Source organism: Mustela nigripes, chromosome 5, assembly GCF_022355385.1.
Source record: "Mustela nigripes isolate SB6536 chromosome 5, MUSNIG.SB6536, whole genome shotgun sequence".
NCBI lineage: Eukaryota > Metazoa > Chordata > Mammalia > Carnivora > Mustelidae > Mustela > Mustela nigripes.
The window spans coordinates 62,444,558-62,461,274 of NC_081561.1; the positions used below are offsets into that span (position 1 = coordinate 62,444,558).

A 16,717-nucleotide genomic window follows, 5' to 3' on the forward strand; every position below is an offset into this window, starting at 1 on the left:
CACGAGCCATTAAGTATCAGCCTGCTCATCTCTGGCAGAGTCCTTGCTTACTACGCAGTCTTCGGATGAGAGTCATTCATTTCCCACGTGCGCAGGCCTCCCACCAATGGACATGAGGTTCTGGTTTTCTCAGAAGTTACAGTTCTCCCTGGTACTAATGAGCTAATATTCTGGCTTATTCATCAGTCTCTTGAGAGTTTGCACAGCCTGGGCGGGTCCCTGACCTCTGAGGCACCAACCAGATATAGCTGCTGCCTCTCAAAGTGGAGGACACGTTCCTGGGACCTGGTGAGCTCCTGTGCTCCCTCCGTCTTTCCTGCTCTTGATCCCCACTTTCTCTTCTTTCTCTTCATCTTTTTTTCTTCTGCTGCACCCACCTCCTCTCTTTCTCTTCCTCGGTGTCATGTCTCTGGTATGAATCATGACATAGCATTCTTGGTTAAGCTAACGGATTTTGGAGCCTGTGGGGTTTGAGTGCTGGTTCTGTCATTTAGTAGCTGTGGGCTCTTGGGCAAGTTATTTTAAGGTCTTGGTGACTCATTTGCAAAATGGGAATAATAACACTTGCCTCGTAAGGCTGATACCAGGATGAAATAAATCAGAGCAGCCCCTGGCACTGGTGGGTACTCACTCACTCAGTGTCAGTTAAGTGACAAATCCTGGGTGCCTGCCACGTGACACATTTGTGCTGAGGGTTTGTATAGATGGTTGGGAGACAGAGACCTGCCTCCAGGGCACATGTAGGAAGAATGGGGAGGAGGAGGCAGGGACATCAACAGGTCATTTCAAAGTATGCACTTACCTGATGCTGGCTCACAGTGAGGGGTGATGTCCCCTGGGGACATTTGAGTCTCAATGCTGTCTGTCTTTTCACTGCCACATGGGTCACTGCCTAGTGCCAAGAGGTACACTATATGGGTCTAGGAGCCTTATGTGGGAGGGCGTTTGGGAGAGGAGTGACACCTACAAGGAGAGGCTCAGAGGGCATGGGGAATGAGGTTTGTGTCTGTTGCAGACTTTCAGACGTGCCTCTCATTGGGTGTTTGGGGCTGTTCCCCACATTCTGTACCAGTCATTTGATGAGACGTTCAGAGGTTCCTTCTTGGTTTATGGCTCCTGCAGTCCTGGTGGCCTGCAAATGGAAAGGTAGGTGTGTTGGTGAAGATGTGAATGTAGCACAATCCTGATGAATCAATGACTCCTGTACTGACAGTGGTCTGATTGCTGAGGTTGGAAGTGCCCAGGAGACCTGATGTCCTAACCAAGAATAAAGAAAGAGATAAGATTGTCTCCTTAGAGGTATGGGAAGGGATCCATAAATGTCACCGCTATTCCTTCCCAGGGGCTTTGCAACCTGTTGCCCTGAGTGTCCCACTAAGGGGATTGCTATTGAAGTCTGCTCTCTGAAGACCATTGTCATATTCTACTCTTTTCTCTTTCATCAGATGCATGGATTTGGTGTCTTTGCTAATAGGTGTCACACTTCTAAGCAATTTAAAAAGTTAAATTAATTTCTTTTTGGAACAGGTGAAGAGTTGGCGTGCATTAAAGTCAAAAGGTACTGAAGAATATACAGAAAGTTTCTCCTGCTCCCTCTTTAACCACCTGGTTCCTCTCCCCAGGGCAATTAGTGTTAGCAGCTTCTTGTGAGACTGTCAGATCTTTAGATAAAAGAGACCAGGATTTATAAGATTTCTATTAATTCAACATTTCTTTATTGAGCACCAACCAGGTGCCAGGCGGTAGAGGAGAACAACAGGGAATGGTCTCAGTTCTCTGAGATCCCATGGCGCACTAGGGGCGGAGGCCAACAATTATAATCTGATTTTATTAAAGGAGAAATAGAGAGAGGAAAATAAGCCAATAATGGAGACAGAGGACCGTCTGTAACCCACCTTTTGGATTTTCCAGGCCACCACAATTGGAGCGCTATAGAATTCATTTCTTCCCTGGTAAATGAGCTTTTGACTCTTTCTCTTAACTTAGTCTCATAGAATTGAAATCTATTTTGGATCATCTGCTAATTAAAAAAAAAAAAAAGCAGCTTTACTGAGATACAGTTCATGCAACACAAAATTTACCTTTTAAAGTGTACAATCTCTCATATTCTCCTACACTAGAATCATGCATTAACAAGACAATCAATTTTAGAACCTTTGCCTTACCCTAAGAGGAAACCTCATACCTCTTTATTATTACCCACAATCTCCCCATCCCCCCAGCTACTGGCAAATCTATCTCTATAGATTTGCCTATTCTGGACGTTTAAATGGATATACATGGAGTTATGTAATATATAGCCTTTTATGTCTGGCTTCTTTCATTTAGCATCATGTTTTCAAGGTCCACCCATGTTGTAGCATGCACAAGAGCTTTGTCTGCCTATGATGGCATAATACCCCACTGTGTGGATAGACAACATTTCGTGTATCCATTCATCAGTTGATGACATTTGGGTGGTTTCTATGTTTTGGCTATTATGAATAATGCTGTTATAATCATTCATGTACAAGTGCTTTTTTGAAAACTTGTTTTTAATTCCTTTGGGTGTGTACCTGGGTGTGGAATTGCTGAGCCATAATGTAATTTTATATTTAACTTATTAAGGAATCACCAAATGGTTTTCCACAGCAGCCACACCATTTTACATTTTCACCAGCAGCACATAAGGGTTATAATTTTCTCATTTTCCTGCTTTTAAAATTGGACTTTTCTCCTAGATGCTCCTTCTGGAATCATCTACTTCGCTGCTCACTCTGCTGCCTGTGGACTCACCTCAGGCCTCAGCCCCTACTTACCTGGTGGCTGACCTAGACAGAATTTGTAAATCATGTTTATCTTTTTTTTTTTTTAAAGATTTTATGTATTTATTTGACAGAGAGAAATAGATCACAAGTAGGCAGAGAGGCAGGCAGAGAGAGAGGGGGAACCAGGTTCCCCACTGAGCAGAGAGATTGATCTCAGAGCCTTGATCCCAGGACCCTGAGATCATGACCTTGATCCCAGGACCCTGAGATCGTGACCGAAGACAGAAGCTTAAACCACTGAGCCACCCAGGCACCCCTATTGTGTTTATCTTTAAACTTTACATGTGAGAGCTACAGGCCATCACACCTGTATTCATGTCTGGAGAATGGAAGAAAAGATCTTGGGAGGCAGAGAAAGAGAGGTCAGGTGTATATAGTAGTTGTACTAAGTTCCCTTTTGACCCCAAGGCAGTGACTAATTGCTTCTTTTTTTAGTTTCCCCACTTAAGGGAGGACTGAGTGGGCTCTAGGTGAGTCCAGTGGGCTGGAGAGAGAGAACTAGGGAGCCAAGGACAGAGAGAGGGAAGCAGAAGGTCAAGGACTTTGTCCAGGGTTAAGCCAGGAAGATTTGGAGGCCAGGTGGTATCTAGAGGGCACAAAGGTGTCAGCAGCAAGCCAGGAACCCCAGAGCTAAAAAAAAAAGAGGACAAAGCATGCTCCATACCAGGGGAGGACAGGTAAGCCAGGACTGACCATGCAGCCCCAGCAGAGTGCTTCACAGAGGCTGCTGGATCTTGAGCCCTGCTTGACCTAATCCCAAGCTATGGGCTGCTGGCTTTGCAGATGCAGAGGTATTGCAGATGTTGGGAAGGAAGACTTCTATTACTCCTGGCAGAGGCAGAGGGAGGGGATCTAGGGTGCTGAGGATTAGGAAGTGTGACCCTTAGGGAGGATGGTGGCCCTACTCTGCATTCCTGCAACCTCCAGTCATTCAGCCTTCAGTTGTGCTGTGTGGCTATCCAACAAAGCACTGACTGGTTGGGAAGTGGAAAACGTAGTCATTCCAGCAGCCTTGGAAGCTGGGAAGCTGGGAAGCCTCAGAAGCCAATAGATAGAGGTTGATGCCAAGGTGCAGACCTGTTCTGGCTCACCTGTACGTGCAATGGTAATTGACATACTTATGTACCTTTCACTGTTCTAGGCACTTTACATGTGTTGATCCATTTAACCCTCAGAAACCTCTGATTTGGGTGCTCTAATAATGCTAGTTTTCCAATGAGGAAAGTGAGGCACAGAGTGGTTAAGCAAGAGCTCCCTAAGACCCAGCTGGTAAATGCCAGAGCAAGGGTTTGAACATAAACCTGGACAGTCTGCTTCCAGGGTGTGTAGTTTTTTGTTTTTGTTTTTGTTTTTATTTTGTTTTGGGGGGAGAGAGAGAGAGAAAGAGAGAGAGAGGGAGAAAGAACAGGGGTGGGGAAGGGCAGGGGGAGGAGGAGAGAGAGAATATCAAGCAGGCTCCACACTCAGCATGGAGCTGGATGAAGGGCTTGATCTCACGACCCTGAGATCATGTCCTGAACCAAAATCAAGAGTCGACGCTTAATGGACTGAGGCACCCAGGTGTCCCTGGAGTGAGTAATTTTAACCACTAGGCTATGCTGCTTGTGTCTTTGAACCTTTGTTGTCTCTTTCCCCTGTCCCTTCCAAGGTCCTGAGGAACCAGGGTCCACTGTCTCCTAGATGTGGCTGAGATTGTTCCTCCTCTGCTGCCTTGGCCAACATCCCTCTCCGCCACAATTCTACAGACTCTAGATCTCTTCATCTATCTCTTTTAGCCACCGCCCCCCGCCCTCCACTCCCGCCATTTTTCCTTGTCTAAGCTTATCTGATTTAGCAAAATACAAACACAAAACTGAAAAAGCAAGCAAAGAAAAATCACAAAATTCCAAAACTGGAATGCCCAGTTACTACTGTGTTTTAGAGAACCAGCGAATGATTTTGTAGTGTAATTATGTCCCAGGGGCATACTTATGTTTGGGAAATACTTGTGCTACATAATTTTTTGTTGTCTCTCTCAAGTTAAAGTATAACTAGGGGCGCCTGGGTGGCTCAGTGGGTTAAGCCTCTGCCTTTGGCTCAGGTCATGATCTCAGGTTCTGGGATTGAGCCCCGCATCGGGCTCTCTGCTCAGCAGGGAGCCTGCTTCCCACCCTCTCTCTCTCTGCCTGCCTCTCTGCCTGCTTGTGATCTCTGTCAAATAAATATATAAAATCTTTAAAAAAAATTAAAGTATAACTAGCAGTTCCGTGTTTTATCTGACAAACTTACTCTGTTTTTTGGGCTTTGTGTTGGGGTCACATGTAGATGAAGAGTTGCTGTTGTGAACACTTCCTCCTCCAGATAGTCCCCAGAATGTTCAGTGTCTATCCATCTTATTATGATTCCTGGGGGACCCTGCCATTAGAAGATGGGTGTGGTGAAAAAATAATGAATACTGTTTTTCTGAAAATAAATAAATTGAAAAAATTAAAAAAAAAAAGAAGTCTCTATTAGGGACGCCTGGGTGGCTCAGTTGGTTGGGCGGCTGCCTTTGGCGGGTCATGATCCCAGCATCCTGGGATGGAGTTCTGCATTGGGCTCCTTGCTTGGCAGGGAGCCTCCTTCTCCCTCTGTCTCTGCCTGCCACTCTGCTTTCCTGTGCTTGCTCTCTCTCTCTCTCTCTGATAAATAAATAAATAATATCTTAAAAACCCCCATATGCTTATTTAATCTTATTTCTCTATTTCTGGATTTGAAGACATAGCCTTACCAATCCCAGAGCAGATGAATGTTTATGAGCCCGTGCTTTAAAACCACACCACAGAGTTTTTGAAATTCTGAAGATGTGCTGTTTACTGATCTTCTTCCTCTCCTTCCATTATGCTTCTCTATTTGCTCCCCTTTAAGAAAGAATTTTCAGATTAGTTTTTTTCTGAATCTCCTTTTGGAAGACCCATGCCAGCTTTCCACCAAGTTCATCTTCTTCAGGTGTCCTATGATCTCACATACAGATTCTATCAACATATTTGGAATAAAAGTCAGGCCCATTGCTCTTTGGTTCTTTGGCTCCTCTGTAGGCTTTTATAATAGGTCCTACATTTTGGCCAACATTTCTGCAATTTCACCCTTCAGAGCTCTTGGATGGATGCCATATAGTCAGCAGGATTTATTTACACCTAATTTTTCAATTAGGTCTAGACTGTCTCTACAACCCATGTCTTGCATGCTTCAAAAGATACTTTGAGGGGTAGAAAATTCTCTCCTGACCTTTCCCATCTGCTTGAAGTTGGCTGTCTAGTTTGGGCCTATAGTAGATCCTAGAAGAATCAAAGATGTAAAAAATATGGTCCCTGGCAACAAATAGCCTATAGTCTGGGAAGGAAGATGATAGAGTTAAAAAATCTTTCAGCGGCAAATTACAGAAAAATTAGCTAGAGGTGGATTAAACAAATGAGTTTTATTTATTTATTTATTTATTTATTTATTTATTTTTAATAATAAGTAGTCTGAGGGCAGGTGAATCCTGATGTTGGTTTAGCTCTTCAACAATGTCCTTAGGGACCAGGCCCCATAGGTCCATTTTTAGTTATTGGTTTCTCATCTTTGTGCTCTTTGCCTCATGGCCACAAAATAGCTGCTGTGGCCCCAAGCATTATGCCCCTGCTTGAGGCTGGAACAAAAAGGAAGAGTAGGACACCACCTGTTTCTGTTTCTGTCATTGGGAAGAAGCACCTCCCACCCTACCCCTGCCACTTCTCCCAACCAAACATACGAGACTTGAGCTCATCTATCATTGGCTACAACACATGTCATATGGCCACCCAAGCAGTAAAACAGGCTAGGCTAGGAACATGAGTGTTTAGGCTTTTCACACTCTTTGGTGGAGGTAGGCAAGGTTGGGAATGGGTGTTTGTTTAGCTAATGAATAGTATTCTCCTTGGAAGGGAAGCCATAAAAACATGCCAATGCCACTGACAGCCTAAGGCAGTTTCAATGCCAGAGGAGTAGCACAGATTCAGACCCAGCAAATCAGTTATTCCCCTAGCTTCTTGCTTTATGTGGAGTTTAGAAGGAAGACAGTTGCTCATGAACTGAGATAGCCATGGAACTTAAGTTGCAGCAGGAAGGCTCGATGAGATTTAGACGTTGTTGGGTTGAGGACATTCTAGGTCAGAGAAATAATGGAAAGGACTAGAGACGGGGACACAACTGTCTTGAAGGGCAGTGAGCATGGAGTGTGAGATCAAGTAGAGTAGAAATGTACCCAAAGGATTGATTTTGGTTAATTTTCCCGAAGCTGCACTCTTGAGTTTTTCAGAAGCTGCAGCTTGCCTTACATGCATGGAGAAGAGTAAGCACTGTGTATGGAGAAAGTTCCCAGCAAAGTTCTCTTCAGATGCATCGTGTTTCCCAACATCCTCTGCATGGGCTCTGAGCAAGCACATTTTTGATCTGCTCATGCTGAAGAGCCTCTTTGGCCCCCACTCCAGTTACTGTCCACCTGGTCCTTCTTTCTGAAGCCCACCCTCTACTTCTTATCTTTGTACTCCTTTGCATCTCTGGAATGGTTCCATTGCTTTCATCTACTTTGAGATGTTGTCCTTTGTGCTCAGATGTTGGCAGTTATGTTTCCTCTCTACACTTGACCTTTTTTTGGACATTAACAATCCTTCCACACTCATTGAGCTCTTGACAACTGATGACCTCGGGCTTCATGATTGAAATCTAATCCGGGCCACCATCCTTGACCCAACCCTACAACTAAACTTGGTCAAGCTATTATCCAGTCTTGTTCTTCATTCAGTAAGCATAAAGTAGTCATTGAAAGCCTTGGTTGGGAGAAGTCAGTAAAAGACATGTTAGGAAGCTCTCCATGACAGTGGCATTTAGAAGAGGTTGTGGGGAGGAGATCCAGTGGTGAGCAGAACAGTCAGGAGGCTGCTGCAGTAACTTATAAAGATTTGGACTGGGCAGGGGCAGGGCACATCCCTGATATCAGAAAAATATGAAAGGATGTGTCAGTGGCATTCGGGACATGATGATTTTGGTTTGGGAAGAGAAGAAGAAGCACAACAGGAAGCCAGTGTTTCTAGTGGGAACTGTTATTGGGAATAGCAGACGAGGAACCATTGAACCAGGTTTTGTTTGGTTCGTTTTTAAGAAGATGAATTTGGCTTTGGGCAAGCTTCGTGTGGAGTGGCAGCAGGGTTTCTAGGGGAAGACAGTGTGGGAGTTGAGAAAAGGATCCTGGTGAGAAGGAAAACTTGTAGGTGTTCACTGGGAACAGCAAGAAAGAGGGGTTAGGAAAGAGCAGGGAGAAACAAGGATGGTGGAAGGTCAGGAAGGGGAGGGGAAGTTGGAGAAGTAGTTGCAGGCAAGTAGAATATGTGAGGGTCTGAGAAACCAGAATAGGAGAGTTTCAAACCTGAGGGAATGGCCAGCCATGGCAGCCCACAAGCCTCTTCCCTCATAAGGTAGAGCATTCAAGTCCTTTTGCTGGGTCCTTATCACTTCTAATTTCAGTCCTGTCCTCATGATAATTAAGAACCTTTTCCCGCTCATCAGTTTTCTCCCTTGGGGTGCTTATTTTTACAAAGATAGTTTTCCAATACATTTTAACCTTAGTTAATTCTGAGTTTTTTTTTGTTTTTTTTTGGTTTTTTTTGGTAAAACAAGGGCAGAACCTCTTATGTGGCCGAACAGCAGTGCTGTGACATTTGGTTGCCTTGTAAGGCTTTCGTTTGTTTGTTTTTGCTTCTTAAACATTTTTCCTGGACTTCCTGAGAGATGCTAGTGAACATTCTTCAGGATTCCTGTGACCTTTTTCCTTCTTTCTGTACTTAGCAGCTCATTCTTGTATTTTCCTAGTTCCTACTGAAAGCCTGAGGTGTATCTTACTATGGATTTCTTTTCTCTCTGGTTGTTGGAGTTAATTTTGTGTTACAATGTTAACAGCAGCTAACATTTGTAAAGTGCTTTACAATTTACAAAGCACCTCGCATACATTTTCTTATTGTATCTTCACAGTAATTCTGTGAAACAGTTTAGGTACAATTGTCCTTGTTTTACCAATGAGGCCTCTGAAGACTCCAACAGTAATAGAAGGGGCCCTAGTGATTAAGATCCTTGACTTACTTTCCTTCCTCCCTTCTTCCCTCCCTCTCTTCTTTCCTTCCTTCCTAATATCACATTTTTTTCCTTTAAAAAAAGAAGAAAGACAACATGATCATTTGAGGAAATTTGGAAAGTCCACAAAAAAATAAAGAAGCAGATATACATTGTTATCTACTCCACTGTCCAGGAAATGCTACTGTCAGTACTTTGTGGTGTTTCTTTCCAGTCCCATTTCTATAGATTGGTGAAGATTTAACATGATTAAAAGTTAACCGCATCTTGATGTTTGAGCCTGACTTTTAAGTGTAACATTATATTGTGCACATTTCCCCTTGCCATTTGACTATTTGAAAATCGATTCTAGCATGTGGATATTATAATAATCCATGTAACCATTCCCCTCTTGCAGGACCTTGGAGTTGTTTCCATTTGGGGCTTGTACGAAAACACTTGTGATGAACATATTTTATACCACAAACACCTGTCTGAACATCTGTGTTCTAAGAGTAAGGAAGGAAGGGCTGCATGAAAGAGCCTATCGCTCAACCATATTCCATAGATGTACTAGCTTTTATCCAACAAGAAGCCTATCTTACCACACCTTTGCCAGCATTATTATATTTTAAACCAATTATTAGTTTTATGGATGAAAAACAAAGTCCCATTGTTTTGTTTTACATGTCTTTGTAAATAGCTTATGAGACAGAACTTTTCCCATTTGTTATCTGTTTCCTGTTAGAGAGTCTATCGTATTTTCACTTTGTTATTGATATTTAAGGTTTTATGTGAGTTAAATGGCTCCCTAATTCTTGATGCTCCCCCAGACACCATTCATGTTGTCTTCCCCCACCATAGAATCCATGCTGAAAAGGGGATTTCAGCCTACTATTAGAGGAAAACATAATAAACTGAATCAACTCATATAGAATGCATATGATGTATAGGTCCCCTTCTCCAAACAGCCCTCTTAGGGCCTTGTACCTGGCACATACCATGTAAAGGTAAAAATAGGTGCAAGTATGCTATAGATACTTGTGGAATGAGTAAATTCATGTGGTTCCAAGGGATTAAATCAGATTAGGATGAGGATGGAAAGGGAGAACTCAGTTGCTCAAGGACGGGATGAGCTACAAGCAGTGATGAGATGTCCAGGTAGGGACATCCTGGTCTAAGAGGGACTCTAGTACCATTTCAGGGACTGGAATAGATCATTCCATTGGCCCAGAGGTTTCCTCTCTGCCCATTAATGTAGTTTGAGACATTATACAAAATGTCTTGGTACCTTTGTTCTAGGTCACAAATGGCAAACAGATTTCATCCCATGTGCCAGTTCCTATGGGCTGGTCGTGGTTGCCTGTAGGGCTGGTCGAGTAATATTATGCTGCTGTACTGGGTTCTGCAGAGCAGAACACTGTGATTTAGCAATAATGTCTTCCATGGGGCCTGGAGCAGGAAGGTTCATGTCTGTGTCACCTTTGTCTTTTATTTTTTTTTAAGACTTTATTTATTTACTTGTGAGAGAGAAAGAGAATGAGAAGGGGGAGGATCAGAGGGAGAAGCAGACATCCTGCCCAGCAGGGAGCCCAATGTGGTACTTGATCCTGGGACTCCAGGATCATGACCTGAGCCTTAACCAACTGAGCCACCCAGGTGCCCATGTGCCATCTTTGCCTTAAGAAATCCCTCCAACCCTGTCTCCGGATCCTGCTTACTCATCTTGATGTTCTTGGAGATTTCCCATTTTGAATCAAGTTATTCTCTCCTCATTTGTTAGATTTGATAGTTGAAAATCACTCTTGCTCTCTCAGTTCCTGACTGGCTCTAGCTCTTGGGAGTCCCCTTAGGGAAGAGCTTGCATGGGACTGTGTTTTGGATGTGGATGATTTTTTTTTTTTTAAAGCAAATTTATTGAGGTATAATTGACATATCATCATATCATAAAAACTCATTATTTAAACTGTATAATTCAGTGGTTTCAAAATATATTCACGGAGTTGTGCAACCATCACCATAATCAATTTTTTTTTTAGATTTTTTTAAATTTATCTATTTGACAGAGAGAGATCACAAGTGGGCAGAGAGAGAGGAGGAAGCAGGCTCCCTGCTGAGAAGAGAGCCTGATGCGGGGCTCGATCCCAGAACCCTGAAATCATGACCTGAGCCGAAGGCAGGGGCTTAATCCACTGAGCCACCCAGGTGCCCCACCATAATCAATTTTATAACATTTCCATCACTCTAAAAAGAAGCACCCTCCCTTCCCAAACCATCCCCTTCTCTAGCCCTAACAGCAGTAATCTGCTTTCTGTTTCTATAGATTGGTCTGTTCTGGACATTTCATATAAATGGAACCATACAGTATGTGCTCGTGACTAGCTTCTTTCACCTGGCATAATGTTTCCAAGGTTTATCCATGCCATGTTGTAGCGTGGGTGAGTACTTCCTTATTTATTAGTGCCGAATCATATTCTGTAGTACGGACAGATCATATTTTATCTATCAGTTCATCAGTTGATGGTCATTTGGGCTGTTTCCACCTTTCAGCTTTTGAGGGCAATGTTAGCATGAACATTCATTACAAGTTTTTGTACAGGAGTGTATTTTCATTCCTTCTGAGTAGGTAATCCTGTGCTTAACCTTTTCAAAAGCTACCAGACTGTTATCCTAAAGTTGCTGTGTCATTTAACATTTCCATCAGCATTTCCTGAGGGTTCTATTTTCTCCACATCTTCTCCAAGACTTATTTGTCAGTCCTTTTGACTATAGTTACCCTAGTGGGTGTAAAGTGGTATCTCATTGTGGTTTTGATTTGTATTTCCCTGATGACTAATGATATTGGATATGTTTTCATCATCTTATTTGTTATTTATGTATTTTTATTTTTTTAAGAAATGTCTGCTCAGATTCTTTGCCGAATTTTTAATTGGGTTCTTTGTCTTTTTATAATTGCATTATTAGGGTTCTTGATATATATCTTGGATGTAAATCTCATCAGATAGATGATTTGCAAAATTTCTCTCCCCTTCCATGGGCTATCTTTTCATTTTTTTTTTTTAAATTTCAGTATCTTTTCATTTTCTTGATGGTGTCCCTCGAGGTACAAAAAATTTTTGATGGTATCCAGTTTACATATTTTTTGTTGCTTTTGGTGCCATGTAAGAGTGAATTTGAGTGAATTTTTGGTGCGAGTAGGAATCCAAATTCATACTTTGCATGTGGATAAACAGTTGCCCAGCATCATTTAGTGAAAGATTATTATTTCTCCATTGAATTATCTCAGAACCCTTGTTGAAAATTGATCGACTATATATATGGAGGAACTCATAATTTTATTCCATTGGTCTATATGTCAGACATGGGTGACATTTAAATTTACTCCCACATTCAGGGATTCTGGAAATTTATACAGACTCCTACTATATGAAGTTAGAGAATTTGTTCTTCGATCTCTCTACAAAGTTCAATCCGCCACACTTTGATGAAGTTTGCAGTAGGCAGACTGATGTTTACTTAATAAAGCTTTGGAATGCCTTTGTTTGCAAGCTCTGCAACAGAACGACTCAAGGTGACTTGAGAAATATGGAAACTTAATTGTTTCTTATAATAAAAAATCCAGAGGCTGGTGGCTCTAGGATTAGTTCATTTAGCAGCTCAGTGTTGATAGTACTGTGCTCAGTATATCTACAGTTCTCTTGTTCTTTTCCTCATGCAAGTTGGTGGCTGTAGGTACAAGCATCAGGGTCTCCTATAACTGTACCCAAGGCAAGAAGGAAGGGAAGTTTTTGTTTTCACAGATTCCTCTGTTCTATTAAGAAAGAAAATCTTCCAGGGGGTCAGGCTTCTACCCTGTGTGACCAAGACTGAACCACACAGTCAACTCTAACCACAGTAAGGTAGGGAAAGTGAATCCCAACTCTTAGAAATTAAGCAAAGAAGGCAAAGGGGGGGGGGAATGGATGGAAATGACAACTACCAATGTCTACCTTCTGATTTGGCAGTAGTTGAAGGGGTTGGGATGCATGTGGGAGGGGTGGGGGCAGGGTGGGGTGGAGGGGGCAGGATAGGAGAGATTCCACTGGGTTGAGAACTGGAGCCATCAGTTCTCCCTCTTTACATCAATGATATAAACATTTGGATTGAAAAGTCTGGAAATATATGCGGAAAAGTGAGATGGCAGGCAAGAGAACTGGGAAAGAACACCAAATCTGGGAAGTCCAGAGACAGGGGTCAAAGAGGTAGAAAAGAGTCAAGACTGAAAGCTGAGCAAGAACTAATGAGACTCAGAGCAATTCCTTAGAACCCCACCTGGCATGGAGGCTGGTTTCTGTAAGCTGGCAGGCACAGGATGTTAGTGGCTGGGTCTGGTGGGAAGACCCAGGAGCAAGGTCACCATTTGTGCTGAGCACTCTGTCAGACAACACAAAGATGTCTAGGGCTATCTCCTGTCTTCAGGAACTTTTAATCTCATCATTTCCCCAGTGAACAACCTTGCCAGCTGTGAAAAAGGAGAGGCCATTCCTGTCTTACACAGGCTGGTTCTCAGGGTAGCAAGAGTTCATGTCCTGCCTCAAAATTATAAGCCAGGGAAGCTCAGCTCCCCTGGTACCAGTTCTTAACCCCAGGCCACTACTTTTTAGGTAATGCCCATGACTAACATTTATTGAACACTTACTCTTTGTATAATTTTAATCACTTTTTATTACTAAAGTTTTTCTTTTCTTTTTTTTTTCTTAAGATTTTACTTTTATTTATTTGACAAAGAGAGACACAATGAGAAAGGGAACACAAGCTGGGGGAGTGGGAGAGGGAGAAGCAGGTTCCCTGCTGAGCAAGGAGCCCAATGTAGGGCTCCATCTCAGGACCCTGAGATTATGACCTGAGCCCAAAGCAGACGCTTAACCAATAAGCCACCCAGGCACACTTATTGCTAAAGCTTTCAATCACTCAATGGAGCAGATAGTTTGTTATCATCCTCATTTTATACATGAGAAAACTGAGTCTCTGAGAGGTCAGTCAACTTTCTTAAGGTCATACACAAGGTCAGGTATTTCATTTCAGGCAGTCTGATGACAACGCAAAGGGGAGGGCAGCACTGCCTCCTAGGAGTCAACACCTTTCTGTGGAAGAGATTCTTGTGTATCCAAGAACAGGGAGGGTTGATGCTGGAGAAGATATGCTGATCCTATGCTCTGCAGTCCTTGCCTCTCGGTGCCTGTTTCCTCATGTGTGAAATGAGATGATCATCTGATATTCTCTAGGTCCCTTCTGGCCTGGAGGTCTGTGAGCAGTCTTTTAGAAGGCAGGGCAGCCATGGCTGATGCTTGGATGAAGTTAAACTCCTTCTAGCTCTTAAATCTTAGCTGCACCGAATCCTCATAGTCACAGTGACAAAGAGCCTCCAGTAAAACCCCCAATCATCTCAAATACTGTTGACAGGAACAAGGAGGATTCCCATGGGAGGACCAGGCACCGGGGTGGGGTGGGGGAGGGTGTGATAGAACTGGAAACAATATGTGTCTCTCACGATTCCTTTTCCTTAGGAAGAGGCAGATGTTGCAAGCAGATCAGTTCATTATAACTGTATTTACTGCATTGATTTCCATTGCTTTGATAAGGAAACTTTCCAGCAGGAGAGGCAAGTTGCCTTGGGACCTATAAATCTTGCTAGCACAGCCCTGGTCTTCTCAGGACAGAGCAGCCAGTGTGTTGGTTTCTTCTCCTATGAAGAGGTAGCTCTGATTTGTAGAATGGAAAAGAAGGGCTCAGGGCCCTGTAGTGGGAGGTTCCAGTCCTGGAGTCTTGGTCTTGGGAACCTCCACAGGTGAGGATCTCAGCTTCCCAATCTGTGGATGCAAAATGCTATCGCTAGCAACATGTTGCACCACTAACCTTGAACAAGATACTTAACCTCTGTGGAGTAGGTTTCTTCATCTGTGAAATGAGGATAATACGAGTACTTATAGAATTACTGTGATGAGTAAATGAGTTATTCTATATAAAGCAACTGGTTCATGGTAAGGCACTATAGAAATGTTGGTTCCAAACATGTTTCCTTGGTGAGCCTCAAAGCTTCCTGAGGGCAGGGATCTTGACTACCTGATATAACACCACAACCACAGTGTAGGCTGCAGTGCAGGTTTATAATAGAGCGTCACATATATTTGTTGAATAAATGAAGAATGAATGAGAGTGCTTTGCAAACTGGTAAGTGCAACTTAAGAGAGTTGCAGAATTATTATCTATGGTAGTTCCTGGTTTCTCGGGATTATCGGGTAGCTCAGAAACGAGGATACAGAACATTCTGGGTCTGGTTCATTGGTCTGATGCTTCCTGTTAACTCCTTTCAAGGTCTTGGGGACCAAGCACTGTTATTAGTCAGGGTCTTGAAGGCATAGGTCAGTTGAGAGGGAGGAGGCAATGACTCAGTATTATAGACTCAGTGTATACTTTTGGCCAAAAAACTCCTTTGTTTGTGAAAGCAGGCATTGGCAATGCGAAATCTCCCCATTTGTCAAGTTGGTCTTTACGCAGCATAAAGAGTTTTGCAGGCAGTGTTTCCCACCTGCTTCTGGAAGCAGAATGACAAGGTTGAGGGGGCTGAGGCTCGTTGAAGGTCCAAAGCTGAGACTCAAACTCAGGTCTCCTGACATCAGTCCAGGGACCCTCCTGATTATCACACTGGTGTTGCTTGTAGAGGAGGGGCTGGCTAGAGTTCTGCCTCTTATAAGATGTGTGTGTGTGTGTCCTCGGACAAGTAACCTTTCTCTCTACAAAATGAGAACAGCAGAAAAACCTACCTCTCAGGATTGTAGCAAGAATTATATGAGGTAGTGTGGGAAAAGAGCTTAAGTCAGAACTTGACATGAAGAACATAATCAAGCTTTTGCCCCCCCCACTAGCCCGTAGTGCCGTCTGTCATGTGCTAACAGTATGGAGAGAGATGGTGCACAAAGGGAAGGGTGGGGCAATCCTTGCCTTCCCTTAGCAAATATTTAATTGAGGGCCTCCTATGTACTAGGCATGACACCAGGCACCCGGGAGACAGTGGTGACCAAATGGCGCTGACATAGGTCCAGTGGGACTTAAAATCCAGCAAGAAAGGCAATCATTAATGGAATATCCACAGACAAAACAAGGCCTGCCCCCTCCTTGAGGCATATAAAAGACAGTATTTATAATACATACACAATTCTGGGGAAATGATGCCTAAGCTAAGATCTGAAGGATGTGGCAGGAATCAGAGGATTAAGAGCCTCGTTTCAGCCTCTTTAGGCTTGAGATATCTTGAAAGGTGTGCATGGTGAGCCAGACAGCCAGCTGGCTCTGTGATAACAGAGCTCAGCAGAGGGGCGGTGATGAAGGTGGAGATGTGGGGTCTGTCATCACACGGGTGGGATTCAACCCATGTAAAATGAGTAAAGAGCTCCAAGAAAGAGGTTGAGACCAAAGATACATGAGACCTGGTTCCTCCCGCTTTGGGGAGCTTGGAGTGCGGTTGAATGGGGGAGCGAGTTTCCACATTTGGAAAGTGGCTGGAGGCAGGTTGTCAGGAATGTAAACCCAGAGAGTGAAGAGACAGGTGGAAACCAGTTAGTTGAGGAAGGATGGAGAAGGATTTATCCTGCTAACTGGGGTTCATCAGGAGGAGAGACTGGGTGAGGCTATCACTGCAGAATGCACCCAAGATTTCTCTGTTGCCCCAGCAACAACCCCCAACAGGCTCTCCAGCACTGGCAAGAATTGATGGTGGCCAAGGAGTCAGCACCAGAGGCAGAGGGCAGTGTGAAAGCCTAGTGCCCTTGTGTGTATAGGTGCATGTA

General features: G+C 43.4%; 1 long non-coding RNA gene across 1 annotated transcript in view; it reads left to right on the top strand.

Moving 5' to 3' along the window:
* Positions 1-219: 219 nt before the first annotated feature.
* Positions 220-16,717, top strand: part of LOC132017304 (uncharacterized) — a 36,658-nt gene continuing 20,160 nt past the window's right edge. The window contains exon 1 of the long non-coding RNA XR_009404227.1: positions 220-288. This is a non-coding gene — a long non-coding RNA (uncharacterized LOC132017304). The remainder of the gene's footprint in view (positions 289-16,717) is intronic.